Source organism: Rattus norvegicus, chromosome 13 (assembly GCF_036323735.1).
Source record: "Rattus norvegicus strain BN/NHsdMcwi chromosome 13, GRCr8, whole genome shotgun sequence".
NCBI lineage: Eukaryota > Metazoa > Chordata > Mammalia > Rodentia > Muridae > Rattus > Rattus norvegicus.
Genome location: NC_086031.1, coordinates 88,364,026 through 88,384,800, shown reverse-complemented (window position 1 = coordinate 88,384,800; position 20,775 = coordinate 88,364,026). Strand labels below are relative to the sequence as shown.

Sequence of the window (20,775 nt, the reverse complement as noted above, 5' to 3'; positions counted from 1 at the left end):
AAGACAGTACCTACAGTTGGCAGAATCACTCTGAAAAGCAATGAAGAATCTACTGACAAGAGTTAGCCAGGAATGTAACCTATGACTTGGTAATCCTATGCTCCGGACTAGAATTATTTATAATCTGAAATAACTTTATCTAGGAGAAGCAAGTATATTCCAGCTACATTATTTATAATGAAATAGCAACAACTGACAACCACCTGTAGACAAATGGCTTGTCTATAAATGATGTATTCATTTGGGGACTAGAGAGATGACTTCATAGGTAAGAGCACATATGGCTCTAACAGAGGACGTGAATTTAGTTCCCAGTGCCCATATAGATGACTCACAACTGACTGTAGAATTGGACAACTTTTCTTGGTACTCTATGATACTCATGTGTCCATACACACATGTACACACACATACAAAAAACACATACACTCATGCGCACATGAACACACAGACACAAGTACACATACAATTTAAAAATTAAAATACATCTTTAAAAGGAATTCATTCATAAGCTGTGGCATATTCATAACAGAGAATATTACACACCCATGAACATAGACTGAAGGGCACCCAAGAATATGAAGAACATGAGTAGATCTCAAAAATGTAATAGTGAAAGAAACAAAAGAACCTTAGAGGAGAATGTTTCCTTTGCATAAAATTAATAAGCAACATGAAGCAGAATATAAATTGGAAAGAACTACATAAAGATAAAACTGTAAGGACAGCTAATGGTTGGTTACCCTGGGGACAAAGGCAGAGATGAAAATTAGAGCCCAAAGACTTCAAAAGAAACTGGAAATATTCTCATTTTAAGCTGACTAGTAGGATCAGAAGTATTTATGTCTGTAATTACACTTTTAAATTGTCCTTATGCCCTCCCAAACTTTGGTCTGTGTATATACTAATTAAATTTTATCATTGCTTTGCCTCTATAATGCATATGAAAAATGGCACACAGATAGCAGGAAACCTGTGTTGCGCAGAGGACAACTTTTAGGAGTCACATCGCTCCATCCACCACAGGTTTCAAGGTTTGAACACAAATCATCACACTTGGTTGCAAGTCATTTGATCCATTGAGCTATCTTGTTAGCCTGTCTCTGAATATTTTCTTCCACAACTTAAATGTATATATATATTTAACTTAAATACATGTGAGGTCCCTTGGGTAGCCCTTGCTCTCCTTTCTCAATAGGAGTCAAGGGGGACCACCAGTGCCAGCCTCATCTACCAAGAGTCTGAATGTGCAAGGCATCCCGCAATTCATGTGTTCAAATCCTAACCCTTTGGGAGGGAAACGTTTTGGTATTTTCAGTAATGAAAATATAAAATTGATACAATAGCTTTAAAGATACAAGGCATATTTCTGTGGCGCTGAACAGAGGAGCCTATGACTCAACGATTCTGGTTCCGCCAGGAAACCTAACGGGATCAGAAACCATAAGAAAGAGAGGCACAGGGGACTTGCTCACTTTCCACTGTCTGAAGACCCAGCAATACTCCTGAAAGCAAGACTCCGCTAGACACTAAATCACTGACTTTGAACTTCCCAGCCTCCAGGACTATGAGAAATAAATTCCTGCTTTCCATAAGCAACTCAGCCCGCAGTGTTATGTTATAGTAGCTTGAATGGACCAAGACAATGAGAATCGTAAATTTTATGAAACAATTTTGGAACATGGAAATGAGCACTATACATCAAAACGTGCAACAAAATGTAAGTTTCCCTGGTTCTCTGCCCTGCCACTTTATAAGTTGATTTTTAAAACCCCCTTCTTGCACATATATCTGTCTTTCCAAAACCTCTTAAAAGTCTTCCTGTAAACTCCAAATCAGTTTTTCTCACCTTACAGAGTCAACTGTTCTTACCAGCTCTTTGCCCTGAAAGCATTGTATGTATAACTTTGAATCTCATCAAAGAACTATTGATTTCCACCACAAAATACTTTCAGACAGGAAAAGGCATCACTGAGTAGAAATCTAGGGGAGCCAAACAGGAGGAGAGATGCAACCTAAACTGACAGGGAAGACCTGTCTTTCCTAATGAAATAGATGGGTTTCACTGTCACAGGAAGAGTAGATTAAATAACCAGTACTCTCACTCTAGGCTGGTGACTTTCCCCTTATTCAAGAGGAAAACAGGGCACCTCAAGTTTACCTGTCAGCTAATCTACTGGTAAGGGTTCAACTTCTGCTTTTCCTCTCTGTTCCAAAAGGGAAAAGGAAACTCCTCCCATTGGTTCTCGACTCCCCATTTCTTACATGACAGATAAGCTAACACCTCACCTGGCCCTCTCTTCTTCCAAGCCTCCAACTTCTTCATGGATGAAGCTGTCGCACAGGGCCTGACAACTTTGCTTCCCGGTCTGTGGCAGCAGCCCTTCTAGTTTCCCCAGCATCTCCAGCCAACGTCACCTCCTGACTTCTGTTTGAACAGTTTTTACAATGAGGCATTCCTTAGTCTCCTTCTGAAACAGTCTTCCTTTCCCATTCCACATATTTTTGACCACCTTTAAAACATCAGTCTGCTCTCAGCCAGTTGACTGTTTCTACCAGGATTTCTGGCTTAGATTCCCTTTCAGAGATCCAGCCCCACTTACCCAGTTGATTTCCAGGTAAGTCTGCTTGCACTTCTTAGACGCCCCAGATTCAGCATGTCTATGGGAATGGCCTTCTTCACTGAATACCTCAAGGAAGCCCCCTTTCTCACAGCATTCCTTAATTCTCATTCACTCAAGTCAAGAAACTAAAAACCTCACCACACAGGCTTTCCTCCTCCTATAGTCTATCTCAACCAAGTCTTATCCATTCAATATCTGAAATGCCTCTCAGACTCACTTCTTCTCTCCCCTGCCAAACTCCATATCAGATACGGCATATCTTTAAAATGATTCTCAAAACTTGTCTTCCCTTCAGCCATTCTCCGCAATCCAGGCCGAGGAATCTTTCTGAACTATAAATCTGAGCACGGTCACCCTCCCTACTGCATGTGAAAGTACAAGGGCATAGAAACACTGAGACACAGAGACAGGGAGGAAGGTAGATATGCATGCGCGCACACGTGCACACACACACACACACACACACACACACACACACACACACACACACTGACTTTCAGTTGCTAGTATGTGCCCTGAGGTTTAAAACAAACTCATTGAGAAAGCTCATCTGCCCTTGTCCCCATCCCAGTCTGTCTATCAACATTAAGCTTCTCTCCTCTGTGCCTGGTCTTTGTTCTAACTTCCTGTCACTTCTTCTAGAAAGTTCTCTCAGATTTATAGTATAATATATTCCCCATCATGCACTGGGGTAACTAAATGATACCTGTCTTCCACACTACATCAATGCAGTCAGGTCCAGGATCATGCTTGTCTTCGCCTACCTTACCCTAGAGCCTCTCAGACTCTGACCGAACTCAGGCACCCCACGAACAACGATTGAGTAAATGAATGGTCACAGTTTTCCCTCATAGGATGACTCAGGATACTTTATGCTGGCAGTACTAGTCTAAATCCTGCACGGATCTGCCTGAATTTGTAAATTTACAATGATCATAAGAGTTATTGACTGAACTACAGGAAAGGATATAATTAGAATAAGTATGTGCTGTCTCTCATTGGCTGGAAACAATTGCATGAGTGATTTAACGAGGATTAGAAATTGAAAACACTTCAGTTGTATGACCTAAAGATGTGACAGGACAGTTGTAACAGTAGACTCAGGTTAAGATAGACGACTCTCTGGGGTTGCTGCCTTGTGAGGTTTCCCATCTCCATGTTAGCAAGCCTATTGGGGGGGAGGGGTGCTCAGGTTTTGTCTGGGCAGCCGTGTTGGTGTGGTGAGTCCTGGATGTAGTGTCTCTGACATTTCTAGGAGACACAGTCTTACAGCAAACTTTCTAAAGTCTCAAACCTAGGTAAAAATTACAGACTAAGGAATGCTGAGAGTGGGAGAAATCGTCCTCCCTGAAAACCCCTGGTATTTCAATCGCAAGTGATCAACCCTGAAATTATATACATACAATTAATATATATTAATTGGTGGTGTAAACAGACACACACAAATGTATATATTATGTGGACCAAGCAGTTTTTTACACACACACACACATACACACACATAATATATATATATTTCACTGTGTTGTAATATGTATTAATAAAAGAAACCGTAAATTTAAATTTGAGGGAGGGCAAGGGAAGTATTTTACTTGCCAGGGGTCAGAGGGAGGAAGGGGAAGGGGGAAATGATGTAACTATATTTTAATTTCAAAAATGGGGAAAAAAGTATAGGAACCTGAAATAAAATATTTTTACAATTATAGTGGCACATGCCTATAATCTCACCAATCAGAAAGCTGAGGTAGGAGAATTTCCATGAGTTCAAAGCAAGACTATTCTACACAGAAAAACCCTGTCTTAATAAAATAAAATGAAATAAAATAAAATCATATACAGCTGGCTGGTTTATGGAAGGATCAACTTGGTCAGAAAGATTGACAAATGTATATTTGGTGTGCCTAGAGGAGACGAATTTGGGACAGAAATAAGTACTCAAAAACATATCAATTCAAGAAATTGCTAAATGACATTAGTTAATATTTACAAAGGTGGATTTTGTATTATCTTTGGCTTATAAAGGCTTAGCCGCCAATATCCTTCATATACTCTCCATTTCAGATGCCTTTCTATTTTATCCTCTCCTTTTACAAAGCAGAAAGGAGGTTTATAGACAAGCAATGCATTTAAACAAGATATAGTATTTGCCCAAAGGACCAAGTACAAGTCAGAAAAAAAAGCACATTTAATGTTACTGCTCTGATCCACAAACACAAAAACATAAGAAGATATCTAAAAGAAACTGAAGTTCAGAATTCACAGAAGAAAGCGCTGTAGGCAGGAACATTGACTTTTCCAAGAATATTATAGATTTCAGATTTTGTTTGGGAAGGGAAATACTACAAAGGATTCCAGCAGGTGGCGCTCTGAACCAATTAATGAGGAACCGGGCTCAGACATGCGGTTAAGGAATAAAATCAGTTCTCTGTTGTGACAGGTGTATTGTGCTGACAAACTCTTGAAATGTGGAGTCTACTCCCTCTGTAACACAAACACACACACACACACACACACACACACACATTTCTGCAGTAAAGATTCAAGGAACACCATTAAGTTATGAAGAGAAACAAGCTGGACATAACAATATACGTGCACAGGTGTGCACATTGAATGTGTTTCTAATAGCCACTCTATCTACTAATGGACCCCTAACACTGTCTAGTAAATATTCCACTACCCCGTTATATTCTTTCACTACAAATAACAGTCTAAATTGCGCGCTTTCTTTAAACATTGAAAACTTACCACCACAGCCACCCTTAGATGAAATTTTCTCATTTCCCATGCAAATCCACATGACCCTATACTCCTCCCCGCAAGAGTTCAAGGAGCTGGCCCTTCAGTTACCCAAAGTCATGTTTTTATGGTATTCCTCTGAGGGATACTCCCCCCGCTCCCCCTGCCTTCTCAGAAACCTGGGCTGACATATGCTCTTTAAGAGCTCACTGTTGAACACTCGAACTACATTTCTCAATGGTCTTAGTTATGATGCTTATCATATACAATACATTCACGTTCCTCCAGCTAAATACAAGTGAAATAGGTGGGCCTGTATACACGACGAGTTTGTCTGTGAGCGTATCATTGCTGAAACTCATTAGTGATAAGCTGGAGTTGGGGTTCAGGGTCGGAGGGCTTGCCTAGCACAGTGGGCCTGGGCTCAATCTCTTCCCTCCACTTCCTCAGATCTCGCTTCAAATCTCACTTTTACCTCCTCCCACAGCATCTTAATATTGCTCATCGCGGACATCCAAGTCGCTTTGACGGACATGTTTTCGTTATCATTCGGTTGACTTCTCAGCAGCATGCAACACTCAGCTGTGTCACACCGTAAACATTCCCCTCCACTGCTTCTGGAGCTGTGATATTCTGTTTCCCCATTGTTTCTTTCCCTTTCCAACTCCCCTCCACTCTGTCATTCCACGCTGCAGCTTCTTGGTTCACGCTTCATTTCTTTCTCCATACAGAAATGTGACACATCCCCCTTAACTCTATCCAAAAATGCCTCAGAAACTAAAGCTCTGAGTTAAACTGATCATTTTCTCCCCGCTGATCTCCTTAGCCCCTTGTTCATTAGATTATAAAGTGGCACACAGATTGTAAAAACTGAGCCCTTCTTGACGACTCCTACCCCTCTCTACCATTTTCGAAGCACTAACAACTCCCACAATTCCACTTCAAAGATACTTTTGCATCTCTTCGTGCCCACCATTAGTTAACTTAATCCCATCCATGTTGCTTTTGCAGTTTCAGATGGGTTCGTAGACCGTGTTCCAGCATCTCTCGTGATAGCCTTTTGCCCTGTTCCTTCAGCAACAGGTGGGGAATTAGTTCCAAGCCACAAAGCTGTTCCTGCTATTCTCCACCTTCAGTCTCTGCAGTCAGTCCCCCTGCCCCCACCCCACACTTTTTTTTAGCTTAGAAAAACGTCTTCCAGGGATCATAGGACCCTCCAGGGTCTTTCTGTTACTTTACCACCCAGCTTCATATCAAATCTCCTCCCTTATGCTCTATAGTCAAATAAAGCCTTTTTTAGTCCTTTACAGGGAACATTTTTTCCCTCCTACCATAGGACCTTACTGTGTGCTATTTCTCTGTCTAGAAAGTTGATTTCTTTGTTGTTAGCCTGGTTACTTCCTGTTTATCACCAATGGGACCATTCCAGAAAAAACCTTTTGCATAGCCTCTGGGGATAAAAAACCCTCCTCTCCCACCACAATCTCTCCATAGAGACTTCTTACATTCACAGTTCACAGTTTAAGTTTTTCATGCATGCCTAGGATGACCTCATTGGGTTCATCCTTGTACCTGGCTTGGTGACTTGCACATACTGCATGCTAAGCTAATATTTGTTAGATGAATAAATGTTTGAGTTGATATTTGCTTGTGTGGACTCTTGGGCTTCTAGTCACCTAACCTGTATCTAGGCTTCTTCCCTTTCATCTCTAAATGGGTGCTCAGGAACCCCAAACTCATTTTAATATTAATCTAACTGTGCTTTTATAAGTCACATATTCCAGGAAGCGGCAGGAAACATGCCAGGAATCACTTCCACGCCAAGACTAGAGATCAAATAGTGGCTGTTGTGCCTCAAAAGGACAGAAAAAAAAATCCAGGAGAACTCAAATCTCTACTAAATTATCACAAAAGTCTAGGACTTCAGAGACATGTGCTTGACACAAGTCCCTTTAGGACCTGCTGCCTGGAAGCTGGGAGTGAGCCATAGCTCTCTCTGTCCATTAGCCAGACACACATGCACATTTAAGTAAAAAATTAAAAAGCTCTGTTAGAAGTTTGTACATAGCAGGAAAGGGGGGAAAAAACCTTTCATGTTTGCTCAAAATAAATTTAACTGGTTCTAAATTGTCTGCTATTTTAGGTGGTACATTTCCTGAAAAGTGGTCTGGAGAGACAGCCAAAGGAAGACAAGATTATTAAGGGTTGTTAGCGGCTCCCAGCAGATGTGGTACTGAGAGTCAGACTGTGCTGAATTCACGGGCAGGGAGTTCTCCAGAAAGGTCCCTGGCCAGGGATGCAGCCACCAACGTCTCCTACTAGTTCCCCAGGGGGTGCTTGCTTTTAGCCTAATTCTATCTCTCAAGATCCCTACTTACCTCCTGTTCAAAGACATACTGCCCTCATCCATCACTTTGAAGCCATGACGGACACCTGGGGAAGGCCTTGTATGACCTTCACCACAAGGCCTAGGGAACCCAGCCTCCAGAGCCAGCACAAGGATGTTGAACTGTTTGTGCTTCCTATTACCCCACACAAATGGAGAGAAATTCAGGGATTTCACAGTGATTACCAGGGGGAGAAAATGTTCTCGGAACAGAACCACTACTTAAAGGATGTTGAACATTTCTTGATGTCTACCTGGACTCCACTAAGCAAAAGTGTTTTGAAGAACCAGACTCTTGATCCTGGCTAAATCCCACAAATCCTCAATACAAGCAAATCTGATGGCTGGTTGAAAGGACCACCCATAAACAAAAGTAAAATGAATCAGTGTGGACCTTCACAGTGTAACCAAGTGTCTAGAAACGCAATGTACCCTATTTAATTCGGTCTTTTGCGTGGGTCGTTTTTTAGGCAAGCAAACGGAAGCTCAGAGAGATGTCCCCAGGAAAACGGCAAACCTTCAGATTCAGATCCAACTCTGGGCTACTCTTACTACACTCGTGGTTTTCAATTTACCTGATCCTAACATGCCTTGTCTTGTCATTTATTCTCTCTTCACTGCCGGAAGAAACTTTTCTCTTTTGCTTTGTTTTATAGCCGAAGCGATTTCTAAGGATGGCATAGAGGAGTTAAAAGTAACCTATCCCTTTGTATTTTCAGGACTACTGGTGTGGGTGGGGCATAAACACAAGACTATTACAGAAAGAAGCATCTCATTGCAAATAGAAGCAAAAAAATGAATATTATTTTTCTGGTAGGTGGCATCCATTGGAAGCCACAATGCTTTTGCAGGACTGGGCCCAGCAGATCTGTAGACCTGCCTGCATATCAATCCAAGTCTCTCCTCTTTCAACAGCCAAAATTAACCTTTCAACCTGCCAACCTGTTCCTTGGCTGAAACTTACCAACGTGTCTAGCACATTGTCACTAGCCCACAGGGAAGTCTAACCAACAAGCTGTTTGTCACTATTTACCTGGGACTCCAGATTGCTCCTCCAAAGTGGTTTGAACATTTAGAAGAGTACTTTCTGTTGTAGGAAACCTACATAGTACTCCTAACCATAAAGACAAAGGATATCTGGGAGTTTTGCTTCTTGCCAAGGTTAGGAGCATCTCACACAAAGCCTTTCTGCTCAAGCTGGACCCCACCTAAGGTGTCTTGGTCTGAAATCTGACTCTGTCTAATTCATTGTCATTCAGTCACTCACTCAGACATCACCTCCTCCAAGGGGTCCCCAGAAACAGTGCTCTACATGCCATCCTCAACCCCACTCATCCCCAAAGCTCCTTCCTTCGTAGCATCTATCTATGCCTCAGATCCCACAGCAGCACTTACCTGTCACTTGTCACATCATAATAATATGCATCCCATAAGGGAGGTGAAGGCTACTGTGTTGAATGCTGTTGCCTAGAATGATGGGAAATGGCACAATGTGAGTATTTGATAAATACTGTGAAGAGAATGAATTAATGCATGAAGATATTCTCCACATTCCTGCTCCCTGGGAGCTAAGAGGAATCGCTTTCTTGTTCCCATCTTCATAATTCATAGTCAGTCTAAATCAGCATTAATTCTTTCAAATATATCCATCAACTGCCCAACATGTTTCAGGCACCGAGAATACAGTAATAAATAAGACGGATCTACCCACATACTTTGCAATTAATAATCAGCTCCCGCAACTCAAAAACATTTCAGCCCTATAGTGTAGTGACTTTATTTAAAAAAAAATTCTAAAGTGGAAACTTCTAGTTTCTTTGGAAAGTTGCATATATCAAATGATTATCAAATGATATTTTTCTGGGGCACACAAGGAAGGATGTTTTGCTGGAGCAGACACAGGAAAGAATGTTTTGCTGGAGCAGACACAGGTGAGAGGATGTTTTGGTATAGCAAACGTATGAAAGAACCTGTGATGAAGAATAAATAGGACCCCACAGACAGTGGGGGACAAGCACTGAGCATTGATTTGGTTTGCTCTGTCTCACTATTCTTCCCTGATGACACACATGTACTGGTTCACCTTACCTAGCACTGTTGATCTCCACTAGCGGTAGTGCCACCACTGAGAGAGACTCCCCAAAGAACTGTTCATGAGGTTCTCTCAGCAGCTGGCCACTTCACAGCCTCCCCTCAGGCTGGTTGGTGAGCTTTGCAGTTTCTTCAGACTTGAACTTCAGCTGCTGGTTCGCATGTATGGTGTCTGCCTGTGGACGGTCCACTGAATGGTAGCTGCTGGTTCCTATGTGGCCTCTGCCTGCCTAGAAGACTGATCTACAACTGCTGAGCTGTATTTGGTGTTTGCAACAGGCTTCAACTGCTGACAAAGAAGATCAAGCTTGCCTCCCAAGAACTATTGCTAAACAGGCCCACTTCCCCCATATCCTAATAACTTTCCTCTTTCACTACCTCTGGTGGGTGGTGGGGCTAGATGAAAGGTCAAGTGTTTATTAAAAGTTGCAAAAAAATATATGCCTACAAAAATCTGTTACTATTTTATTTTGAGTATCTTTGGAATGCAATAGTTTTAATACTCATACATTAGGAACTGTTCCTCATGAAATAAGAAGAAAATTATCATATTCAGATGAATTTTTAGCCAATATAGAAAAACTTAGTATCTTTCAAATTCTTAAAACATCACCCCTCAGGATGGACATATAAAGCCAAAAGCTAAATGAGTTTTAAATATGTGGAAACTTCTAGATCCTTTCAATGAAGTGGGTAGAAGATGTCTCCATCTAGCTAGCTGAGAGAAATGTCCTCTTACATGAGGCACAGAAGGACCACTGTCTTCAGAAGGACACTGCCAGCTAGGAACATCCAGTCAGTTCTCTTTCCTAGGTATTCCAAGTTAGCACCATGGTAGGGTGACAGCCTACAGAAGTGATGCCTTATGCCAAGGATCTCTCATTCCAAGTTAGACATCAGCAAGGAAGGCTCAAGTGAGGCTTGGGGCACAGAACCTCACATAAGGAGTTCACCATATGACATCATAACTAAGCAGGAGCAAACCCCAAAGAAAAGCACACACCTCCCTGCCTTCCTTCTTAACTTTGTTTCTGAGGGTTCCATGACATCCAATTCTTAATCTTGTGAATTTATTTACACACGAGAAGCTTAGAGTGAACCCAGGTCCTTCCTCTGAGATTTTCCAGTACATACAAAAACAACCTCCTTCCAATGTTTCCTGTTACTAACCAGTGATGTGAGATGAGACCGAGAAAGGCAAATGTGATATGGAGATGGTGGTTGGAAAATGTGACTCATCCCTTGCTTGCACTCTGTCCACTTCTTCAGACTCCGTCCACCACACAGGCTAATATTTTCTCTCAGCTTTGAGTTCAAAGCCAATGAGAAAGAATGTGCCTATTTAACAACAAATAAAATGCTCCGCGAAAGGATTTTTTTTTTTTGGAGGGGACTGGATTTCTGGTCTCAACTTTAGACTTCAAAGTCCCAGATAAGTTACATATGGTAACTTAGAAAGGTGGGGGGTTGTTTTTTGTTTTTGTTTTGTTTTGTTTCTGTTTATTTTGGCTCTGACTATAAGAATCTTCCGTCTCTTTAAAACTCTTCTGCTTTTAAGGATGGGCAGAAGTTTCACCTTCTTGCAAATAAGCACATTCCAGAGGGGGAAAAGCTCCTTCCTTTGCCCAGAGTAGGAGTCTGTGTTACCAGTTTCCCTTAACATGGTTTGAGTATGTCCAAATACGTGCCATCCCTCTTCCTGCCCCAGCTTCCTCAGAGTGCAAGTGAACGGTTGTGCCCTCTGTTCTCCTTCCCAAAAAGCCCCAGTGGGAGAGACGCTGACTGTCTCCAGCACATAAGAGAAGGTGTCTTCTCAGATTTCTCAGGATCACCTGAGGTGGAGGTCACTGCTTGCCAAGGGCAGCTTCATCCAGATGATCACATATAGCAGCAGCAATGTGAGAGGGAGGGAGCCAGGCCAGCCCCAAATAGAAACCCCAGTTACAGGCTGGTCTGACCAGGCTCCCAAGTTAGTTGGATGTAGCCTGTCAGATGAGACCCTGGAAGGTGGCAGAAACTAATGAAGGTTGCAAGGGCGTGAGAGAAAATGACATTCGCATACGTATAGGAGAAGTATAACAGACTTCACCCTGAAAAGCACTGGGGGATGCCTTTAACTTCCTGAGAACAAGCTCAGCCAACTTGCTTCTGGCAGTTGGTGGGCTGTTTTGTGGTTTATTCTACTGAGACAAAGAGCAGACAGAGTGTTTGCATTTCACCTACCAGATGGATATGTGCATGATGAACCTGATGAACCGTAGCATCCAAAGTGCTAGGGATGCAAAAGAAGAGCTGACAAAGACTGTGAGAAATTACCCTCTGTATGAACCCCAGCCGTCCCCTGACCCCCAGAGGAGCACTTTGGTGAAGGTGGGCATTCCCTTAGAGAACAACTGGCCATTTCCCCTTCGCATGTGGGTCAGTCTGCCCCTTGGTTTTCTCAGAGGGAAAAAGGTAGGAAGCAGAGTGGTTAAAATAACCTGGGGCCAGGCATCTTAATTATTTTATTCCTATTATCCCATCTCGAAGAGAAGAAAGATGTAGCAGACATCCAAGCCTCCACCAGAAAAATCAAAATCAGCAACGGAGGAAGTAGAGAAAGAATGAAGATGGAGGGAAGCAAGGGGGAGAGAACGTTCAGGATTTCCCGAGGAAAGAGCTTCTTTCTCTCTTCTCGGAGCCTCTAGGGATGAATAAATATAATTACCAACCTAGCATGACAGCATTCAAAACAAAAGAGGCACATGCCAGGTGACCATCTCTGCCGGGACTCGAACCCGGAACCTCTGGATTAGAAGTCCAGCGCGCTCGTCCATTGCGCCACAGAGACCTCACCACACACACAGCATCAGCACCAGAACTGAAAAAGCACATACCTTCTGCATCACCGAGCCATCTCAGCATCCTGCTCTCTGAGCGGTGGGGGGGACAGGGACAGCTGGAAAATCTGGAGTGGAGATCCACCAGCCGGCTCCATCAAAGGTTTTTGCAATATTGTGGGTCTTAGGTTCCTCAGAGGATTGGAAGAATGTGACAGTAGTCATTTTCCAAGTCCCGGGATTCCTGAGAGAGCAGGATAGAGCAGAAGCCTTTGCTCTCCATTGCTCTGTCCCTAAGGGAGGATAACGGGGAAAGTCTCTCTATTCTTATGCTAATGAAGCAGAGTACACCCAGCCTGGCGAGAAGGCAGAAGCCATCTCTACTTCCACCCCCATTTCCTCACTGTGGTTTCATCCTGGTCCAGATATTCTCAGGCAAAGAGCTGGGGAAAGCTGAGGGATTCGGAAAACCCCCGGTTCCAGAAACAAAGAATCTGCTGCTATATAAAAACACAAAAATCAAAGCCCAACACGAGCAGCATCAGAGAAAGTCAGGGGAGCCAAGCAGGAGACTGATTACTTCCTTGCCCTCAGCTTTAAGAACTGTGTCTGTCAGACCCATGGAGGAGGTTCAGGAGTCTGATATGATGTTACTTCAGAACCCTCATGAGAACTGAGGATGGGTGGAGTCAGAAAAGTATATGTGTGTAAGAGTGTGCATCCTTATGTAGGTCTCTCTATCCCATTCCCCTCTGTGTTTGTGTGTGTGTGTGCGTGCGTGCGTGTGTGTGTGTGTGTCTGCATGTCTGTGTGTCTGTATGTCTGTGTATGCACAAACAGGGAAGGGTGAGGAAGTGGCAGTTCTCTAATGAGATACAGGTGGCCTTTACACAGCCCTCTCTGAATGCATTAATCCCTTCCCCACACCTTCGCTGGCTCCAAGTCTTTCCAGTCTTTTCTCCCTAATTTAAGCAGAGAGGATTTCTCAGCTGCCTGGGCTTGTTTGATGCATCCTGGTATAATTAAATTGACCAGCCCTGGGTAACCATATGTAAAGACCCAGTTCAGATCCAAGAAAATGTTTCCTATTTTAAAAAGCCTCCTGGAGAAGACAATTCCATCACCAGTGCTATTTATAATTCCTACTGGGCCAGTTCTTTTGAACGTCTAATCCAAGTCCTTTCTACATCATCTCTCGCCTGTTTCCTCATACCCAGTTTTCAGGTACATCGATGTGATTAGCCTCTGACTCCCAATGGCAATGCATTGACTGGAGAGTTGACTCTACATTTCATCATCCCACTTAACAATCAAAAGGTTACACTGACATCACAGCCAACTTAGAGCCTCCTGCTCTCCCATACTGCGTGTTTCCAAAACCCTGGCTCTGAGGCACTGCCTGCAGACTCCAAACACAGCCAGAGGTAACCCCAACCTGTGAGACCAGAGGATAAGGACAGTTAAAAGGTGTCCAGTTTGGGAGAACTCAAGGGCCCTCTAATAATAACCTGCCTTGGTCTCACTGTTCTAGCCAATCCCTATAGCCTAAGAGCAAGCTGGAAAAAAACACAGCCAGAGTACTGAGCCGAGCATCAGGTTAAACAAGGAACCCTTCCTCTACCCAAAAGCAGCAGTTCCTCCAGCCAGGCCCATCTTCCCTGTAGACCTGGAGACAGACACTGCAGAGAAGCAAGATTAGGTCTTTCTTCACATGGGATCCTAAATAGTTTCAAGGATCTGGTCCATAGAGCGGGGATACTAGTCAGAGAGTATTTACTCTGAGAGCATTAGGGAGCAGTTCAAAAAGCCCATGTATCTGTAAAGGGAAGCCCAAACTTAGAGGCCAGTGCCTGTCACTCTGAAAAAAAGATGAGGCAGTGTAGCTCACAGGATGCTGCCAGTCTCTGTGTAACACACAGACAGACAAACATACATACATACATACATACATACATACACACACACACACACACACACACACACACACACAGAGCATGTACCCACAAGTCTGTCATGCCCCAATTTTACCCAGTCCTTTGATGATGCCTTCGATTAGATACTCCCTAAACCCAGCGGTCCACCCCTCTCTAGTAACCTTATTTATTGCCTGCAATGTTCTCGCCTGGTTCTGAGGCTGCAGAGGAAGGGTTTTGCTGGCAAATCCCGAAGGAGAAATGACTCTGAAAGATGTACAGGAGGGAAGAGGGAAGCAATACATTACCCACCAAACAAGGTACCAAGTCTCCAGGTCCAGAGGAAGAAGAACGTAACCCTAGAAGTACAAAGAGCCCACTTCAGTAGCTGGCTGTGATGCTTAGAGCTGCCGAGAAGGTCAGCCATTGTCTCCTAAGGCAACAGCTCGTGCTGTTGGCCAAGAGGAACTGAGGTCTCATGCTGCTGCTCCTTCTGCTCTTCTGCACATCACCTGGACCAGTCTTTTTCCTTTGAAGACTTCCCTTCTACTTCCTCATACTGCCCAATAGATCTCATGTCAGGAAAAGTAGGTACCTGCTACCCATAAGTCTTTGCAGCACTCCTTGTCTGTATCAGCATAAACATTCTGGACTTTTTTGGGGGGGGAGGGGTGTTGACATCTCTAATTTTGTCTTATCATCCATAAATCAACATAGCTTGGCGGCGTGGGTAATGTCTTATAACTAGGTTTCAATTTTAAAATAAGAGGAGTCAAATAAAGCTGCAACTTTACACAGAGCAGAAAGATGGGGTTAAGCCACTCAAAATGATTGACCACAGTACATATTTTTCCTTCTATCAAACCAGATACATATTATCCCTGTTTATGTAAACCCGTGAGAAGACAAGTGCATTCCCTTTCCAATTAAAACAAAAGTGCACTGATTTAATTCTCCAAAGATCTATGACTCAAACATTACTCATGCTTTTAATTAGGTGCCTCTCCGTGACCCTACAGGCAAACTGGGGATGCTCATACACTATTTCATTCATAAAGTGTTGCTTGGATACACAGAATAAAAGCCAAGAAAAATCATCTTCCCTTTGATCCAGACATAAATCCCACATCCCACTGTGGTCATACAGCGTTGCTAAAGGTCCCTATGTGCACCAATCCTTGATTCACGAGCTAAGGGATACTAGTGGTAGAAGGCAATGGAGTAGCTATCTGGTTAGCAGAACCCTTGGCTCCTGCTATAGTTTCATCCCAGTTGCTATAACTACCCTAGGCTCTACTGTTCACACTATTGTGAGAGTACCCTATAGAAGTGCCTTCTGCCTGCCATCTTCTCATGCCCCTGATCATTGAGAGCCCCTTTGTACTATCCAGTCTACTTTATTTCTTCTGCAAGTATCTCCCTGGAAAGATGCAAAATAAAATGAAACAAACAAGCCAAAAAAACAAAAAATAAAATAAAATAAAATAAAATAAAATAAAATAAAATAAAATAAAACACACAAACCAGGAAAGATACTTTGCAGCATTATGGCACTGGCACAAGACCTGCCCTGCAGAACTCAGAAGATATAGATGTTCTGTTTGTAATTCCCAGGTCCTTAAAAAGAAAGGCTGACGTAGGCAGACCTGTAATATAACATCCCCTTCTTTTCCAGATACTTCAGTCTTGTAGAATTGTCCCCTACTCGCCTGTCTATTTCTCTCATGTATCTCTAATGTATAACAATGAATTGCCTGTGAACCCAGGCTTTGCCCCTCTTTTCTTAGCCTGTGAACTTGGCTACTAGTATCACTGGTGCCTTTTCCATCCTACCTATTCCTCTCCTCTAGGACTAAATACAAAATCCAGGTAAGAATTAAACCTGGGAAACAAACCACAAAAAGAGAAATGCAAAGCAAAATCCTCCTTCGGTTGTTGTGTCCGGCTGTCAGAAGCCACTCTGGGCCTAACTCTGCCCAACTGACTTGCAGGGGAGACATTTTTAGAACTCCTTCAGTGTAGCCCAAGAACCTATCTATCTTGAAACTGTACTGGATCTCACAAGACACTGAAACTTGGAATTGAATGCATACAGCATAGCGTGTTCCCCAAATGTGACTGCGGAAGCCGGATGGAGAATCTTCCTCTCTTGGGAAACTTTTCCCCACTCTGCCAGTCATCCCCCACTCTGCCAGCCACCCCCCAGAAAAATCATCTGAGGACCATTCCAGATTCTATCCCTAAGCATATGAAGTTTTAGGAAACTGCCCGTTCTTTAAAATTAGAAGGATGGTGGCTGTCAAAGTCAGCAGGCTTTTCTAGAAATTGAGAAGGAAACTTTCTCCTTCACCCAGATCCTCCAAGAAATTAGTTAACCCCAGTTTAACCTCTTTTACACAGTAGCTGGTCAATAAGGCAAGTACTTCAAACAGGCACACCCCCACCACCCCTAAAGTCTGTCCCTAAAATTATTTGCTCTTGAAGATAAGTACAGAGGCCAACATTATATTGAAGTAACCAACTCACTCCCAGGGTCTCAGATTCATTTTTTTAAGAGTATAGAAGCTCAACATTCAAGGGCCTTCTTCTTAACACCTGCCTTACAACTCTAAGAGACAGCATTAATGGTAGCAATACCATCACATATCAATACAATAATAACATTATTCCAAATGGTTTGTCTTCTTTTGACATCACAGCTGTCCTAGTTTGTGAGAATATTGTCATGGTCCTTCTACAAAAGAAGCATACTGAAACAAGACAACAGTTAACATGCAGCAATAGCTCATAAATTGGTACCAGTGACAAACCTATGTCTACTCTGAAAGTCTCCACAGTAGGAGTCTGGGGAGGCACTTGGCCCGTCCTCATGCTATTTTGCTCTGGAATAGGACAGAAGAGCAAACATCTAGAAAGGGCTCCAGATGAAATCAACGTGTGTAGTTTTCAGAAGTCAGAAGGAATAGCCGTGGGTAACCAAGTTTGGGCTTATCACTGCTTCAGTGGCTGACTCCATTCCCAATCGCCTTAAGTTAAAACATGGGAAGCAGATGGCTGGGTGAAGCAGCCTCTTACACAAAATCATATGGTCGTGTACATGCTTGCCCCAGGTTCTAGGCTATTGGACTCCTTTAATCTGGACTCATTCTATCAACAAACCCCTCCTGAATTCCCAAGATGTTTCTACATGAAGAATGTGGGGAATGAGAGAGGGAAGAGCAAATGTACCCAGACTCAACAGATGAACCAAGAAAAATCAAAGGAGTAGAGGACTTCCCCCTGGAATCACATAGGACACAAAAATGGAGGACTTTAAGATAACCAAGTCTCTTTCAATCTCAGGTATCAGCTTGACTTGTCATGCGTTCTTATTACTTTAGGAAAACCACTTCCGTTGAAGATTAAATTGAAAATGCTAAGTGGGTGAACATTTGTTCTTTATTTGCTGTATCTCTGTGGTCTATCTCCATGTATAATTACATATATTGGTAAACTTGGACCCACAGAAATAGTATACTTAGCTGATACTGGAAAAATAAAGTAACCATTACATGGAATTGGGAAACTACAAACTCAGAGAGGTCAGTGTGAATCCCAGGCCTGTAGCTTCCTGGGTAATAATGGGTTCCTTTGTCTACCTAAACAGCCTTTCCTGACACTCAAATAACTTGCTTCATTGTAATGAGCCACACAGCTAATAATGCCTGCCCTATAAGATCATTATAAAGAAAAGACAATAACATTCTTAGCAGACTGATGCCTGGCAGCCCTGGTTTCTGCAATGAGCAGGTTTCTACGATAGTGTGTGCTATCCACCGTCTCTTCCCCTCATCCCTCCCCAATTGACTCCAAGCCAGCTACAGATAAAGCATCCTCGATAGAGTTACTAATGGCTTCCTAATTGTCAAATTCAATAGTCTCACTTCACCTTCTTGTAGCATTTCACACTTGTGACCACAGTTTCATTCTTAAAAATATCTCTCTGGCTTCAGTGATGTAAGCTCTCCTTACTGGTGTCTCATTTCTCAGTCTTTCTGTTCACTCTCTTTCACCAACCCCTCCGCTTTCTTCTTAACTGTTGCTTTTCCAAAGAGTGGTATTGTCAGGCTGCAAGTCAGAATGCTAGTAGCATTTTTATAATATTAAAGAGAAAATGAAATAACAGTATAAGACAGGTTGTGCCAGGATAAGTAAAAGAAACTAGCAGAAACCATCAAAAATTGTCTAATGAAATAGTTTGTTTGAGGTATATACACATGTACACCATGTCAGCTTTTTATCTCTGTAATAAAATATCTGAGACAGTTAACTCAAATATAGAGAAAAGGTTTATGTGGGGTCACACTTTAAGACGTTCTGGTCCAAGATCAGGTGAATCTGCTCTAACTGGGGTGCTGGTGAGGAGCTCATTGCAAAGTAGCTAACATGATGAGTGAAGAGGAAAAATGGGAAAGTGGGAGAAACTCACATCCAAGTTCGCACTCTCCTTCAAGCACTGCCCACCCCCATTGACCCAAAGGCTTCGATACTCCTACATCACCTCCTACAGCAGTGGTTCTCAACCTTTCTAATGTTGTGATCCTTGAATAGAATTCTTCACATTGTAATGACCCTCAGACATAAAATTGTTGCGTGTACTACTTCATAACTGTCATTTTGCTACTCTTAGGAATCGTCGTGGAAATATCTAATAGGCAGGCTATCTGATATGTACAGGATATCTGATATGCAACCCCTGTGGGAGTCACAACCCATGGGTTGACAACCACTGTTCTAATGGTTTGCTGTCTTCCAATCCCAGAGGACCAAACCTTCAGCCCATGTTTCTCTGGGCACACCTTTTATTTGAGTTTCATTCTTGTTCTAAGGCATAATAAAAAGAAATTGACATTCAAGTGGCATGTGTATTTGGAGTATAATACAAATGACAACCAAAAATTACTCCCTTAAAGTGTCTTGGTTCTCTTCTTTCATATTTTCTCCCTGGATGACCTCAAATAATACAACAGCACACACTACTGACTAAGAACTAGAAACCTCTCCATCGATCTGAAAGCCAGACAACTCTCATGGAATTCAGCCTGGTGAACACAAACTGACTTTGACTCATAGAGATCTGAACTGCAAACTATGTAAACGTGAACTCCATGAATCCGCTCCTCACAATCCATTTAGTTAATGGTAGCATCATTTCATTCATTAATTACCACCTAATAATTTATTTATTCATTCTACAAATTCATAAATAATTTCTGCCTACCAAGAAATGTGCTGGATTTTGAAGATAGGAGGATAATGGTAATATCACATGCGGTTGTTTTTATTAAATTATTCTCAAACAACTTTGACCATGTTTCCCTGACCCCAAACTCCTTCTAGATCCTCCTCACATCCTACCATTACCTATTTTCTTTCTCTCTCTTTTCCAAAGGGACGGGAACCACAAAACTAAAATTTAAACAGGCAAACAAAATACTTTTTATGAAGACTCGGAAACAGAAAATTTACCAGAATCATAAAAATGTTGTCTCACTCTACAGCTACATCCCAAGATCTACAGAACCAAAAATGGGCCAAGTAATCATCGAGTCTGATGAGTCTGTGAGTTTTCTAGAGCTGCAGACCTAAGCTGATGCTTAAAATGAGAAGTTTTTAACCAGCACACAAAAAGAAGTTGGAGTTTTGAAAGTACGTGTGTGTGTGTGTGTGTGTGTGTGTGTGTGTGTGTGTGTGTGTGTGTGTACCTGTGCCTGAATGTGTACATGTATATGTATGTGCATGCGTGTGAGCATGTTGCATGTCTGTGTCTGAATGTGTGCATGTTCGTGTATGATCATGGGCATGTTCCTCTGTGTGTGTGTGTGTGTGTGTGTGTGTGTGTGTGTGCATGTGCGCGCTTATCTTGAGTGCAAGCTAAAGGGGGGAGGGCACTCTGCAATGACAGCAACAGCAAAACTACAGCCCAGTACCATCAGTACAAGAAACTACAACAACTGAGATATTGCGAAGTCCAGAGACAGGAAGTGACGGTGGCTGCCTGCAAAGACCAGGTTCCTTCAGCCTCATGTTTCAAGATTCTAATCTCTCACCAGATGCAGAAGCAGTAAAGGGTTTTCAGTACTGGAGAGCTATGATAAAGTCTACATTTCAGATACTTGGCTGCGGAGCAGAGATCATATCCAGAGGGCACAGTCATGATGTTT

General features: G+C 42.6%; 1 non-coding gene across 1 annotated transcript; it reads right to left on the bottom strand.

The window, feature by feature from the left end:
- Positions 1-12,596: 12,596 nt before the first annotated feature.
- Trnar-ucu5 (transfer RNA arginine (anticodon UCU) 5) lies at positions 12,597-12,670 on the bottom strand. Its single transcript has one exon. It is a non-coding gene; the product is annotated as a tRNA-Arg (tRNA).
- Positions 12,671-20,775: the final 8,105 nt, after the last annotated feature.